Genomic DNA, 15,592 nt, shown 5'->3' with positions numbered 1-15,592 from the left:
ACATTGCAAAGGTGACAATCACAGCATGTTGTAAACCTGTGACATTAGCTGTTTTAAACACCACTCTGGATAGGAAAAAGAGCCAAGGTTAGGCTTATAGAAACAATACTTCTGGACATAAAGCTACAAATTTCAGTGCATATTTTTTGTAGGAGTCGGTACAAACCACTCATGAAAACAATCTGAAGAGAGAGTTATTTAGCTTTTTACGGTGTGTCCAGTATGTGCTATATGTATCAAACAATGTGTTGTGTTTCACCTGAAATGACCTCTCTGGAGAAACCAAACCACAGGACTGGAGTTTTAATGTTTACCTGTAAATAGCACCACTTCTGTGATCATGAAAGTCATTCATTCATTTGATTCATCCATGAATTTTAAATAAATACGTACTGGATAAGGAAATAATAAAAAAATGTAATACAAACATATAAATACCTCCCCTTATATGTGCACACACATGGTTGAAAACCAGGTGTTAAACCCTCCAGGGAGCACAGGAGTCATTAAAGTGAATGTGCATTTAATTTGTAACTGTGACTGGGTTTTTGGGCTGCGAGCCGCAGCTGGAGCTCCACTGATAACGACTTTAATTGGCTCTTTCATTGACAGGCCGGTAAGAGCCCAACCGCACCGTCCTATTTAGGCATCACACTGGCAGACAGACACATTCAAAACACACACAAAAAAAAACACCTTTTCAAGAGCGTAGAAATAAATAAGAAGAAGCGAATAAAACAAAGCACATTCATACCAACATGCAAACATCTGAAGCATCTGAAAGGCTCTTCACACTGCACTGAAACTTCACTGTCTAATCACTCATGAACAAACAAACAAATGCACGACTGTTTTTAGCTGCAGATCACAACCTTTTATCTCACATCGGCACAGAACTGCCATCACGTTGCTGCGCAGCTGCATGCTGTTGTCTCATCTCTGAGCTGTCTCACTGTTTCCTTTTATCCCGAGTCCTTCCTTTTCTTGCTGCACGCTTCATTATTCTCTTGAAAAACAAATCAAACTCATGTAAATATTTTGATGTATGGGGTTGACTCAGAAGCTGTTTTTCTTTCGGGGAGAATGTAAACAGTTTCTGCACTGATTCTCCCAGAGGAAAATCAGTCAAACCCTGGTGATGCTTTTGTTGATATTTAGCTACAAAGTGTCTATTCATATTCTGTCATGCTTGTTTGTTAATGTATTTGTGTCAGGAAGCAGCACTGTGTCTTCTAACCTTTTGATTTTAGGGATACTACAGCATTTGTCATGATACAAGTCATAAAATCCCCAACGGAAATTCACCTGTTGACACCTCCTTTCTTTGTAACACAAGAAAACAACACCTTTCTGTGCTGACATCCTCCTCTGAAGGTCTTCACACTATTCAGTTCCAACACTCAGGGCAGAGGCAGAAATATCCATTTAGTTTGTTCTGTTATTTCCTTCCTTTCCTTATGTCAAATATAGATTCCTTTAGTATTTTATTACAAACTCCCTCATTCATCATGCTGTAAAACATTCAAATATATGCTGTGTATGAACATTAGATTGTTTTTTCAGTGTACAAACAGAATGGACAGCTGGCGCATCGTGAGGGGTTATTTGCCGAATTTGACAAAAAATGTATTAGATTAGTTCCAGCCCATGTTTCCGATACAAGTTTGATGACTTCTTTCTTGACCCATGCTCAAGTCGCATGAAAAAATGGGACCAAAAAAACAAGCAGAATTGAAAATACATGATCTCTTTGGTTGGTCCACATTGTGTGCATAACAACAACTGTACGGTTAAGGTCATGTACAAATATTATTTGCAGGTTTGTGACAGCGGGGAAACTCAAAGGCATCACCACGACCTGCTCACCTACTGCTGATACACTGCTTCCTTTATTGGATGGGATACCTCAGGTTACTGGGATGGTTTTGACATTTACTATAAGAGGTCAGCAGCTCAGCTCTGACCCAGTTGAACCCAACAAGACTTAATGGGACCCAATGGTTGGGCTCATTTGGGCTTTGCCCTTGGAGACCACATTCATAAGTGAAACCTTGCATTACGCACAATGGGCTTTGAATTTGAAAGACTGTTCAGTGTTTTATTGGATCAGTTCTTGAGACATATTTTAATTTTCGTTCCTAAATCCATCACTTATAGGGTGATATCTTTGCAGACTAAGACTAATGTTAGCAAACAGCCTTTTACTTGAGAGCCTGTAATGTTTATGTCCTTGACAAGAGCTCTGTTGACATGAAATTACCTTTATTTAAATGCTAAAGTCATGCAGCAGTTAAAAAAATGTAACTTCATTGCAGGCAAGCATATATGTAAAGTAAACTACCACGCCTGCCAACATGTAGCGGCCTAAATTTCTCTCATCTTCATTGAACCAAACTTGCATTAAGCATAAGATGTCTCTGTTGTGTAGATATCAGAGACCCGAGCAAAACAATACAGTACATAAGCAAATGTATTTAACTTTATATCTTTCAATGTTACAGTTGCAGCTGAGAATGCAGAATGAAGAAAAAAACAAGTTTGTAGATTCAATGAACTGTCAGTTTTATATCTGGAAGTGACTGTTGTTTTTTTGCATGACATCATTGTGATTCAGTCTATAGGGAACCAATGTAAACAGCTATGGTTTTGTTACTCTATATAAATTACATTATGCAATCAACATTTGCTTCATGAAGATATGTTGAGGCAAAAAGTTGCCTGTCTTAAGTAGGCCTGGTTGTTGTTAGATCCATTTGTTTGAAGCCAAATGGCTTGTGACTTTTTCTTTTTGCAGATTGAAGACAGACATGCAAGTTTGGCAGCTTCACTTGAGAAAAGCGAGGGTAGCTACTGAAACAATCACTTTTGATTCCCCCAATTTATTGGAAGTGCTGAAATAACTACAGTAATAAAATGCAGGAGTAGAAGTAATCCGGGTCTTTTTAGTCAGTAAATTGATGGTATGAGGAAACATATTAACAGTAGTGTAGCAAAGTGCTCACACAGAATAATAGATCATGTCAAATCAGTGACCGAAAAAGGTAATTTCTGCAAAGGTGACCATTTTCAGCCGACTGACTATTTTTGAGCAAGACGCAAACGGGATTGGCAAATGGCATCCAGCAAAGGTTTGAAGTGATTTATTTTCCATGTGAGCTTCTCTGTTCTTCTAACTGTTAAAACACAGCATGCTTCAGCTGACTTCACCTGCAGAAGGCTGATAATAGGTTCGTCAGATCATCACAAAAGCCCCTGAACAATGAGATTAAAGAACAAGGCAGAACAAATCAGTCTAAATTGATGTTTTGCAATAGGAAGTCCCTTGGCCATCTTTACTCTTCACATTAAAGCTGAAGTATGTTTTAGTTTACAAGTCATTTATGTTTCTCCTTGAACCATCAAGAGGAAAATCTCATCCCCAGACATCCATTAAATTTCTACAGTTGAGACCTCGCGGAGCGAAGCATGATCTTTCTGTTTATTCACAAACACAACCTACAGCAGTTTTCTTTCATTCAAAGCTGAAAGCCCACAGAGAAGCTGGTAACCAGAGGTTGGTGGTGACGTTAACACATTGTTACTGATGACATGTTTGACAGGATGAGTTGCTACTTGCATGCAAGATTAAATAAAGAGAAGTCTTGAAAGGGAGTGTGTTTGGCAAAGAGCAAGCAAAGGCTGTGAACTCTTTGAAATGTTTTTGAAAATCACTTGTCAGAGGATTGAATGTCACATGTTTCTGGAAGAAAATGGAGTGCAAACAACTCTCAACTATTTCTAACTGCATGTTGGCTTTTAGTGGCACTACAGAAAGGAGGAACCAACTGATAAGAACACCATAGAAACAGCTAAATACAGATAAGAAAGAGATTTAACAACATAATGAATAGCACCATGTTGTGTTGTTGTTCTGATGTAAGATGCAGTGTGCTGGTTTTGTCATAAATGTGATATCTTGGTGAACAAATGATTTACTTTGACTATGACAACTCTGGAGGAGCTTCAGAGGCTGAGATTTGAGAGGCTGCAGTAAGCACAGGGTTGGCTGGTTGAGTCACCAGTTCAGGGAAATCCTTGACGAACACATCCTACCTGGGAGAAAATATTTGTTTTTCAGCAGTACAAGCAGCCCAGCACGAAGCAAAAGCTCCACAGGAAAGCCTGAGTCGCAGTCAGCAGCTCAATTCAATCAGGAAGCTGTGGCTGAGTATGAAAAAAGACAGTTTACTCATTTATCCCCATGAAACCTGACAGAAAATGGAAAAAATGCAGCGTGCAAAGCTGATAAATACACAACATATCAACACAGACTTAATGCTGTATTCATAATTTCTGACATTGAGGGGTTGAATAAAAACAAGTGTTTTGTCTTTTATGTATTTTATTAGTTAAGGTCAGTTTGTTAGGGGATTTGTGGTGGACCCAAACACAAGACAGCAGAATGGTAGTTTCTGGATAATGAAGAGTTTTATTGCTGATAAGAATGGAGCAGCAGGAGAGGGAGAGATAAGTGATGAAGCCAAGGATTACTGAGGGAGGGTTGGGCTGGCACGAATCACTTGGAAGAACCAGGTACAAACACAGAGGGTTGATGATCCTGGAGCGCAAAAAACACACGTTAGAAGTTTGAACGAGAGGTAAAATACAAGATAAATCAAATTTTTAGATTTGGCCGTGAACGTAACATTCCATTACATGTAATTTGGCTGACGCTCTTCAAAGCGACTAACAATAAGTACATTCAACCTGAAGGATTAGACAACAGGACAGGGCAGCCCGACGACACGAAGGTTACATCTGCAGCTGCGGTTCTCCAAGTCATCTATATGATCTGCCATGTCAGTTATTTGTTTCTCGAGTTTTGTTAATTTAGCCTGCAGCAACCCAGTTGTGTCTTCCACGCCTGAGATCTGTGTCTCAGCATCACCAACCCGCATTGTCAGAGCCTGTATACGAGATGTTTGTTCATGTATAGCAGCAAGCACAATGTCAACTTTAGCATCCAATGACTTTGTAATGTTGTCAGTTATCTTACTCAAAGCCAAGAAAATGCTCGGATTAACATCACTCTCTGTTTCCTCAATCGGCTGTAGCTTCTGCCTTGCTAGCTTCTTCGGGCTCAGCCGCAGCAGACTCCTCGGCATTGCTAGCAGTGTTTTTCTTAGACTTGGTGTGAGGCATTTTCAAAATATAGTCATCCAGGCTCATTATAGAGCTACTCCTTCACCAGGTGAACATGTATTTTAGACGGATATTTCAGTAAGCCTCAACAAGACAAGGTGCTCACGATGCGACGCCATCTTGACATCCAAAACCAACTTGTCAATAAAAAAGATTATGAAAGGGAATTTGTGATGGTATCTTATTGATATAAATAAAAAATAATTACCAGAACAAAGTGGAAAGAGGCTGTTTGAAAATATAATAAAACAAATACATAATCATTAAATGAGATAACAAATTATTTCTTTACAAACTCTTCAAATAAAAGATAAAAACTGCTGGCTGTTTGTCTGGTTCGCCTTGAAGCGTGCGTCCTCTTTTTCTGCCTAAAATCGTCGAGATATATATATATATATATATAGCCTTATAAGTACACAGTGTTGTCTTAAACTGATCTAGTATATTAACCTATTGATACAACGATGTAAGGGTCTCTGGGGTGAGGTGGAATGGGTGCTGGGTTATATAGGAAAACTAAAATATGACTCTTTGATTGTATTGTTTACTGCAACTGTGAATCAATAAAAAATATATTTAAAAAAAAAGTTTTGATTTCTTCGCATTCAATACCAATCTGAGTTCAGCTAGATGGGATTGAACCACATCGAATGCAAATTGCAGGTATTGAAGGGTCTAAACTAGGGAAGGGGATGAAAAATAAATGGCTGTATCATCTGCATAGAAATGAAATGAGGCATTAATACATTAGCACAAACATTATTAATGTACCGCGAGAACAAAAGAGGACCCAGAATTGAGCCCTGGGGCACACCTTTTGACACAGGGAGGAAGGTAGAGGAAGAGCCAGAAACCTGGACAGATTGTGTTCTCGACAATAAATAATTGGAGAACCAACCAACAGCATGTTCAGAAAGCCAATATTAAAAAGTTTGTTTCCCAAGACGTTATGGTCCACTGGTGGTCTATGGTATCAAAAGCCTTCGATAAATCAATAATAAGGGCTGCGAAATATTTTTTTGCAATCCAATGCCTGGATAAAATCATTCACCACTTTTAAAGCTGCAGATGACTCTTTAAGTTGCTCGCTTATCAGTTTCTCTAAATTTTTTACTAAACACATAAAGAGATAGAGATTGGCCTATAATTATTAAGAACAATGGGGTCACCTCCTTTCAGCAAAGGAAAAACAAAGGCAGATTTCCAAATAATAGGGATATCATTATTGGAGAGAGTTAGATTAAAAATATGAGTCAGTGAGTCTGCAATAAAATCTGCAGCAATCCTGAGGAAATATGGTTCTATCATATCAGGACCAGGAGATTTGGAAGGATCCAGTTGCTTTAAAGCTCTGTGGACTTCCACCACCTCCAGAGGGATAAAATGAAATGGCTGATCAACAGGACTATTGAATGGTAGAGAAGAATGGGCATGCTGCTTGTACGGCTGATTTGGGTATGGACATGGTTGTGTTGAATCAAATAATGAACCAGAAGAAATAAAATGTTCATTAAAACAATTCAGAATGGCTAATTTATCCGGTAAAATACATGAATCTTTCAAAATACGAGGTGGCAACTCATTAGAAGTTACTGTTCCATATGAAGATTTTATAGTCTTCCAAAACTTTTTTGCATCAATGAGATTACTTGATGTCTTACATAAGTAAAAAACAGATTTGGCCTTTTTAACAAGAGAGGTACAGTGATTTTGCAGTTGTCTAAAAATCAGCCAGTCAGCCTGTGATTTAGAATTTCTCACCCTAGCCCAGGCAGCATCCCTTTCCTTTAGGAGACTGGACAACTCAGGGGTAAGCCATGGGTTATCCCGACCTTTCACTCTGAATTTACGTAATGGAGCATGTCTATTGATAATTTGGGTGAAGGCTTCATAAAATAAATTCCAGGCCAGTTCCAAATTATTCATGAGAGAGATCCTATTCCACTCAAAGTCCCAGAGATCATGTATAAAGGCTTGTTCATAGAAATGTTTAAAATCTCTTTTAAGAATAATTGATTTTTGGAGCTTAGCTCTTCTGACTGAGGCATTGGCACAATGGTCACTTAAATCATTTGCAAAAATACCAAGATCAGAATATTTGTGAGGAGAAATACAAGAATTGATTATTTCTCTGGGCATTTGAGATTTGGATGAGTTGGATCATTAATTAGTTGTGTAAGATTAAAAAAATCACAAGTTAACTTTAAACCATTAGAAATAGGAGACGACCAGTCCCAATTTAAGCCATCAGTAAGGAGTATTTCATTAAAATCACTGACATGACAGCTGTTTGCTCAGTGAAGATAGAGCCTCACTGCTTGCTGACGGAGGTCTATAACAACCTACAACTGTGATACACTGGCTTTTAGTGAGTTCCAAAACAAAAATGAAAACTTCATTCCCCCCCACCCCCCAAAATGAGTCTCATTTCCTTAAATTGTTGACCCTGTTAAGTAAAGATTAATATCAAAAAGACCCTCCACTTCACCAACTACACACACACACACACACACACACACGAATACACAAAAGCAATGATTGAGCAAGCAAACAGTAAGCGGTCTGCAACCGTTAGACGTGTTGTACAATATTTTTAGGTAAATATTTCACAACTTTTACTAAGCACAACTTAGAGAAAATACCCAGTTGAGGACAGCTTTACATGTGTCTTGGTTCCTTTCATTATCCCTACCCACTAATCTGGCTGGAGCTGATCCCAGCTGACATTGGGCAAGAGGACAGGTCTCCAGACTATCACAGGGTCGACACATAAAGACAGACAACCATTCACGCTCTCATTCACTCCTACGGACAATTTAGGCTACGGTCAGACTGCAGCCTGAAGTGACCCAAATCAGATTTTTTTGCCCCTATGCGACCTGCATCTGATCTTTTAATGACAGTCTGAACGACACAGATCCGATTTTTTCAAATGCGATCCAGGCCACTTGGATATGTGGTCCTAAAACCGATACATATCTGATCTTTTGACATGCGACTCCAGTCTGAATGGCCAGGTCGCATTCATCATACATAGGCTTACTGCTCGCGGCCATGTTTTCCGCTACTTCCGTAAACACTGAGCATGCTCGCTGCGTGTGACATCTTCGTGTCCTCCAATGCGCATGCGGGAAACTTTTGGTACGTTTAAAGTTCACACTGGAGATCACATACAAGTCGCATTTAATTGGAAATGTGAACGACCTTGCAAAAAAATCTGATTCCACAAAAAAATCTGAATTGAGCATTAAGCCCTGCTGTCTGAACGTAGCCTTAGAGTCACCAATTAAACCTAAGCTGCATGTTTTTGGAACCCACACTGACACCGTGAGAACATGCAACCTCATGCCCCTCCATCATACTTTTTAAATTCAAATTGCTTTCCATCCCACATGAAGAACATCAACAGAAAGGACAGAAAGCCATCATGTTTTGCCAGATAACACTTTTACAACTCTTGTTATCTCCTCCACGATACCAGCTGCAAACCGTCATCCCTATCTGCTGCTCTAAGTCCCAGAGTGGGAAACATGTTCACATTTTGCTGGAAATATCAGCATTTCCTCTGCGAGATAACAGCTCGCTTATGTGGTTCAGATATCTCCATGAACATGTTGAAACAGCTGGTTGTTAAATGCAGAATTAAACTATGTCCTCCATACTTTTTTCCCCCCAGAGGGGAGGAGAGAAGTCTGACATTGACACCCTGCCGGGAAGATCGCCTCTTTGTTTGTCAGATAATAGTTTTAACTGCTGTGATTGTGTTTTACAGAGCAGCCAAACAGCCGCTGCTTTCACACCGAATCACAAACTCATCTGCAGAGGATGCAGCTGATGGCTTGTTAGAGCTGTTGCCGTGGAGAAGCATTAATGTGTGTTTGTGTGTGTGTGGGTGTGTGTGAGCCATTATAACAGGCTGACAATATGAGCCATTTCAGTGGACACAAATGGTTTCTGTATGTGTGTGTTATAGGTTGAGTGCTTAAGGTTGTGGGTGTAAATGGGCGAAGCGTAGGTGTATGTGTGTGTGTGTGTGTGTGTGTGTGTGTGCATCTTGACCTTTTCTCTACAGCGTCCAGGCTTGTTAAAAAACTATTAAGCCCCATGAAAAGCAAGACTTTCCTCATCGATCTTTTCTTCCCTAAGTTTCTTTCTTTCTGTTCCTTCCCCCTGCCTCTCTGCTGTCTTTATTGATGGTTATTAAAATAGGGACGAATAGCATTATTAAAAAGAAAAGCAATAGTCTTGTGTCTGTCCTCGTCTACTTCAATTTTTATTTTATCTTTATCTGCTGTGCCTTTCCTCCTTTTCCCTTCCCCTCCTATCAGTCCACACTGAAACTCATCCAGGTTGTCTCATCTTTATCTCTTCTTCCTTCATCCTTCTCTCCTTTAGCCTTATCTCCCCAGTCCAGATGCTCATTATAAGTGTTTTAATGCCAGATTCACCAAGCTCTCTTCAACATCACAAACACTAAGCGGTGTAATATTTAAAGGCATGTGTGTCCCCACAGGGCAGGAGAGGAGGTTGATGGCCTTGAAGGAACTCATTACTTTAGTTCAGCTGTTGATTGTGTTTTGTCCAGAAGTAGAGGTTTTTAAGCCTAACTCTGTTTTCTGTTAGTTTTTTCTCTTAAGTGGTTTTGGGGTCCGATGCCTAATCATTTTACATCATTAAACATATTTAAAGAAGCGATCATGGCGGTCCCCCTCGAGGTTACACGGGGTAAAAAATCACAGGAAAAAATCTGCCAGAGCAGATATTTCCATTTTTACATGCTGTAGTGGACTTTTTTTAGAGCATTTAAATATGCTATACATCAATACAACCCTTACATCCCTTATTTTATTATGTATATTGACTTACGCCTGGATTCCACTGGATGCGTAACGACTCCGACAGGGGTCTGTCCGCAACGGCTGCGTATCTACGCAGTCCGTCAACACCCACCGGATCCGTCTGTGTCGGAGCTGTTGCGGACAGCAGAGTCCCGAGGACGCACGAGATCTCGCGAATTCACGCCTAATCAATTGATATAACTGGAAGATAATCAACATCTCCTCGTTAATGACTGGAGACAAATCCAGCGACTCCGTCTTAACGAGCACTAACGATTATCATTTATCATTAGCGAACCCGAGGTATTTTATTTTGAAAATATACCCGTGTTTTATTTTGTGTCTGTGCAAGACTTCATGTCCCGAACGATCTGCTCTGTGCTGAATTTATGCGTAGTGCTCCGTCGTCCGACAAAAATAGAAGCTCTGCGCAAGTGTTGCGAGGGCTGTCGGATGGCCCTGCGTTGTCGGACTCATTACGCAGCGGATCTGCAGTCGGTGGAATCTCACACATTGATTATAATGGGTGCGTAACGGCTCCGACGACGGATCTGCAGCCGTTACGCATCCAGTGGAATCCAGGCTTTATGTCCATACGAATGAAATAAAATAAAAAAATGAAAATCTTTTTTTTTTTTTCTCAGAAGGTTTAGGAGACAGTCTGGATTGCTGGTGGTGTGGGGGAAGCATTGGTACACTTTTTCATATGCTGAGGTACTGAGAAGGATTTTGCTCAGCCATAGATGAGAAAATCAAACTGATCCTTGAAACAGACATCCCATTTTGCTCCAGTCTATTTATTTTGGGGGATCCTCCCCCTTTAAACTCCCTCCCTACAGTGCAGGAGGACTGGGTCCAAACATGGCTCATGCTGGGGAGAAAGTTTATTATCACAGATCTGAAGGCGTTACCCCTGCCAACAACCAGCGTGTGGTTGATGGTTTTCCCAGTTGGGTATTGTGGTGCCATAGGAGGGAAAATTACATTTCCTTCATTAAAAGACCCTGAGACTTCCACGTATAGAATACTGGCTCTAGCCCTGAAGATCCATCTAGATTTGTGACATTTGTTTTGTCACTACTAATAAAGTTTTAATAAAGGTTTTTTTTGCATCCTGTAGTCTGCCAACTTAATAATTCAGTTTGTTTTCCTCCGTGAACTTCACATGTTTAAAACCGCAGTTGTTGTGTGTTATATTAGGTAGAATATCATCCAAACCCCTTTATGAGAATACTTGATTAATGGCATGTTTTGTGTGCAGGTGCATGTTTGTGAGATTGACCAGCGTCCTCACAGTTCTGTATGAGACTTCCAGTAACTTTCACATAAATGTCACCCAAGAGTAGAAAAGAAGAAAGCTGCACTGCTGAGCTTCAAGTCCTACGGCTGAAACTCAGCAGGTTTCACATTATGAATGTAATGAAGTGTATAAAAATAGTACAGCTCTCAACTACTTGTCATCAGAGCAGTGCAGTACTGTGACAGGATTAAAGTAGAAATGATTTGACTTAAAGTTAGACACTTAAAATGTCATGGCTTAAGCAGGCATGTATTAGAGGTAAGACATGTCAGTCATGGAGATGGACAGGAGAGTTATTATACAGCAGGTTAAGTTACAGTGACATGTAAGAAGACACATTTTAACTTTACCACTATTATTACCATGCTAGGGTCATACCTGTCAAGTATCCTGTTTTGGCCGGGAAAGTCTCATATTTTACCCTTCTTTCCCGCCGTCCTCCCGTATTTTAACTGGGCCCAGGCGGAGTAAAAAAACCAAACATTCCCCATCTGAGGTTAGTGTGTGACATCAGATGAGTGACAACCATACACTGTATAAATAATGGACGTGGTGCGTCTCCAGTGGCCAGCGCCCTTGTGAGCGGGCGGCCCGGGTTTGAATCCGGATAGGAGCACTTTCCCTCTGTCTTCCCCTTTCACTCTGAACATCTCTCTATCAATAAAGCTATAAAACGGCCCAAAAATATATTTTAAATAAATAATGGACGTAGTCACGGTGACGTCACCCATAGGGTTCTGACAAACTGATTAATCCAGGTGTGTCTGATTATTGCTGTTGTGACAACTGAGGTCAGGCACACCTGGATTAATCAGTTTATCCAATAATGGCAGACAGGAAACAAAGGAGCTGGCTGAAGTTCAGCTGAACTGTGCATAAAGCCAATTGTAGTTTATAATGGTTGACAAATGGTGATTTTAGCTTTCTTGTACACCTGTCTTAAAATGTAAGGGATACTGGAGCTTGGTTGGGGTGGTGGGACTGCTTGTGGTGGGTGCCGGAATTTTTTTTATTTAAAACCGTGGAGGAGGTACTTTAGATGAGTGATTCGACTGAGCTGACCTATCCAAATGCCTGTCAAGCACACAGTTGAAATCACCGCCTACAATTACATGTGTATCAGGTAGTGAGCTAAATATCTTATTAAAAAAAAATTGGGTCATCAAAATTTGGACTGTATACATTAAGGAGCGTGACATTAAATGAGTAAATGTAGCCAGTTACCAAAAATAAACCGGCCATTTGGATCACTCACTGTAGAAACATGCCTAAAAGGAACAGTCTCACGGCTCAAAATTGCCACTCCCCGGGCTTTACTGGAAAATGTGGACTGAAAAATCTGATTGGCTCACCTTTTTCTTTGTGGGTCTGATATGCATTTCTTGCTTTTAAATGAGAAAGCACTTTGGCTCGCTTGAGAACATGTCCCATGCCACGCACATTCCAACTGGTAAAAGTGATGCCACCACCTGGTGAAGGTATACAAGGATGCATATAAATTTTGCATAGTTGCAGCGTACAAACATAATGCCCTAAAAAAATAATAATAAAGACAAGAAGAACATGTGGAAACGAAAACTAACAAGAACTTCACCCTCCTCCACCCCTCCCACTTTCCCAAACAAAGTGAGATTGTAAACCCTACTCTCTTAGGGGCTGCCGGACCATACAGGAACAACTAACCGGCCACTAAGTTAACACGGGCACCCCGTGCCCTCTCCACTAATGAGTGCTTGTGAAAATCTACAGCGATAAATGTTAACACACATACACACATACCTTAGTCTTTGCAAACGCCTCAGCGTCCTGCAGGGACGAAAAAACTCTTTACATGGAGCTACTGGAAACCTGCAGCCGTGCCGGGTAGATGAAACCGCTCCTCACACCTGCATCCCGGAGACGCTTACGGACGGGATCAAATGCCTGCCGTTGGTTTGTCACCTCCGCCGGGTAATCAGGGAAGAAGTGAACTGCTTTACCGTTGTAGTGCAGAGGAAACTGCTGGCGGGCCAGTTGCAATATTTTCTCCTTCAGCTGGAAATTATCCATGAACCATGCTATTTTTATACGTGGCAACGCATTGTCCTCGGAGAGCTGTCTTCCCAGACGATGAGCCCGGTCCACTTCCAGCGGCTTGGGAAAGTTATCAGCGCCCAGCAGCTCGAGGATGAACTTTGCCAAAAGCTCTATTGGATGTCCGTCCTCGATTTTCTCAGGCAAGCCAATGACTCTGATATTCTGCCACCGGGAGCGAGCCTCAAGGTAGGTGACTTTCAAGCAAAATGCTTCATTCTCTGACTGCATTTTCATACATTTCTGCTCAACGAGCGAGAGATGGCGGTCATACTCCGAGCTAGCATTTTACATCACTTGTATTCAGTTACCGAGACTCGCCAGCATTACTTGGGTGGATGCCAAAGATGCCTCCACGTCATTAAAACGGTCATTCCATTCAGACTCTGATCAGAATCGTTGGCTAACTCTGGGGCTGCAGCAGCTAGCTTTGCTAGCTCTGGACATGGCTGGCCATCGGCCTTGTTGGAGGCTTTCTCTTGCCGCTTCCCTCTTTCTCTGGGTTTTGGCATCCTGTGGCGCTTAGATGAAAGTATTTATGAGGTGAAACCGGAAAATTACGTGAAATATTAAGTAAATGACCAAATTATTTCAAATGCGGAGAGGAGCCCTGGAAAAACACGACTACTCCATACGGTGCTCACTAGCGTCCCCCGAGGCAGCTACTTTGCCCACTGAGTCACCACACAAGCCTCAGTTCAACCCCATTAGTGCTGCGTGTGCGCCCCTCCTTTTATCTCCTCCAGACGAGTCTGACTTTCTTCCTGTACCATTTACTCCATCCCTCCTTCTTCTCTTGTTGCGTCACTCTGGCTTCGAGATGAAGGAAGATGGAGAGCAGATGACAAGAAAGCAGCAGTTACACAGTTTGAGTTGCCAAATGGGAACGCCTCGGCATCTATCAAACCCTGCGACTCATCTTTTTCTTTAATGTCAGCCTCACCTCTGGTTCTTGTTTGTCATACAACTTTTACATCACAAAGAAAAGAGAGAAAAAAAAGAAGAAATAACACCAGTGTACAAACCTTGAGAGCCTGTGTGTGTGTTTGTGTTTGAGTGTGGCCAGACACAAGTTCATGCTTGACATTTTACTTTTAGTTTACTTCACAGGGGCAATAATCGCCAATAATCGCCTCCAAGATACATGTCCACAAACACACACACACACACACGCACAGTCACACACATGCACGCACAAACACAGAGTTCCAGGAGACTGTTATTTGTCTCCAGCTTACTTTATTTTAACCCAATTTATATTTTTTCCCCAAAGCTTACTTTATTTTAACCCAATTTATATTTTTTCCCCAAACCTAAACAAGTAGTTCTGTTGCCTGAACTTAAACGGGCAGTTTCAACTGTAGAACACTAGTAATGTTCCAGAAATGTACTGTATTATTCACAGGGTTTTTTTAAAATGTAGAAAAGCCCTAAAAAGGTAAATTATTTTTATTACAAATATAAAACTGAAATGGAAGTTGAAATCTAAAAATTAATATAATGGGATATTACAGATTTTTTCCTTTTTGTTTACAAAATTATTCAATTGCTTAATGGTCTTATAGTTTATCTCAGTGATGTGTTCATATTTTTACTGCATATATGCTCTTTGCAATTCTTATTTGTTCACAGCATTGTGAAAAAGAACAATGCACCCTTATTTACAACAAACATAAAGTCCCTTTGGGTAGAGCTGTGCAAAACTGTAAACAATATTGCATTACATAACGTAACTGAACATACACCATACATAGCACTGTAAATCATTCATGCACATCCAAACTTTCCTCTCTGTCTGGCCACATAGTTTCATCTACATCACAGCCAATATCATCTCTTGCAATGCAGCAAGGAAAGTATCTCCTCGAGTGGCGAATCCACCCTCTGCAGGACTCTGCTGTGATGTCATCACGTCATCCACTTCCTCCCCTGCACCCTCACCAGGAGGCTGACCTTCCATTTCTGTGTCACAGTATTGTAGAAATGGTTCACACTATGTCCCACTTGGCTCATATATGTTGTAAAGTGTTTATGGATTTATGGGATTCAGCTCTGAGTGATTGTAGAGAAGTGGCTTATCATTGGTTTCAACTAATGCTTCACACAGCCCTTCTCATCGGTGAAAGCTGAGGTTCACCTGAGAGAAAATGTTCAATTTAGAAGACATTTTCAGGATTTAAAAAAAAAAATGTATATATTT

The sequence above is a fragment of the Centropristis striata genome, chromosome 5 (assembly GCF_030273125.1).
Source record: "Centropristis striata isolate RG_2023a ecotype Rhode Island chromosome 5, C.striata_1.0, whole genome shotgun sequence".
Classification (NCBI taxonomy): Eukaryota; Metazoa; Chordata; class Actinopteri; order Perciformes; family Serranidae; genus Centropristis; species Centropristis striata.
Note: the sequence above shows the minus strand (reverse complement) of the source record.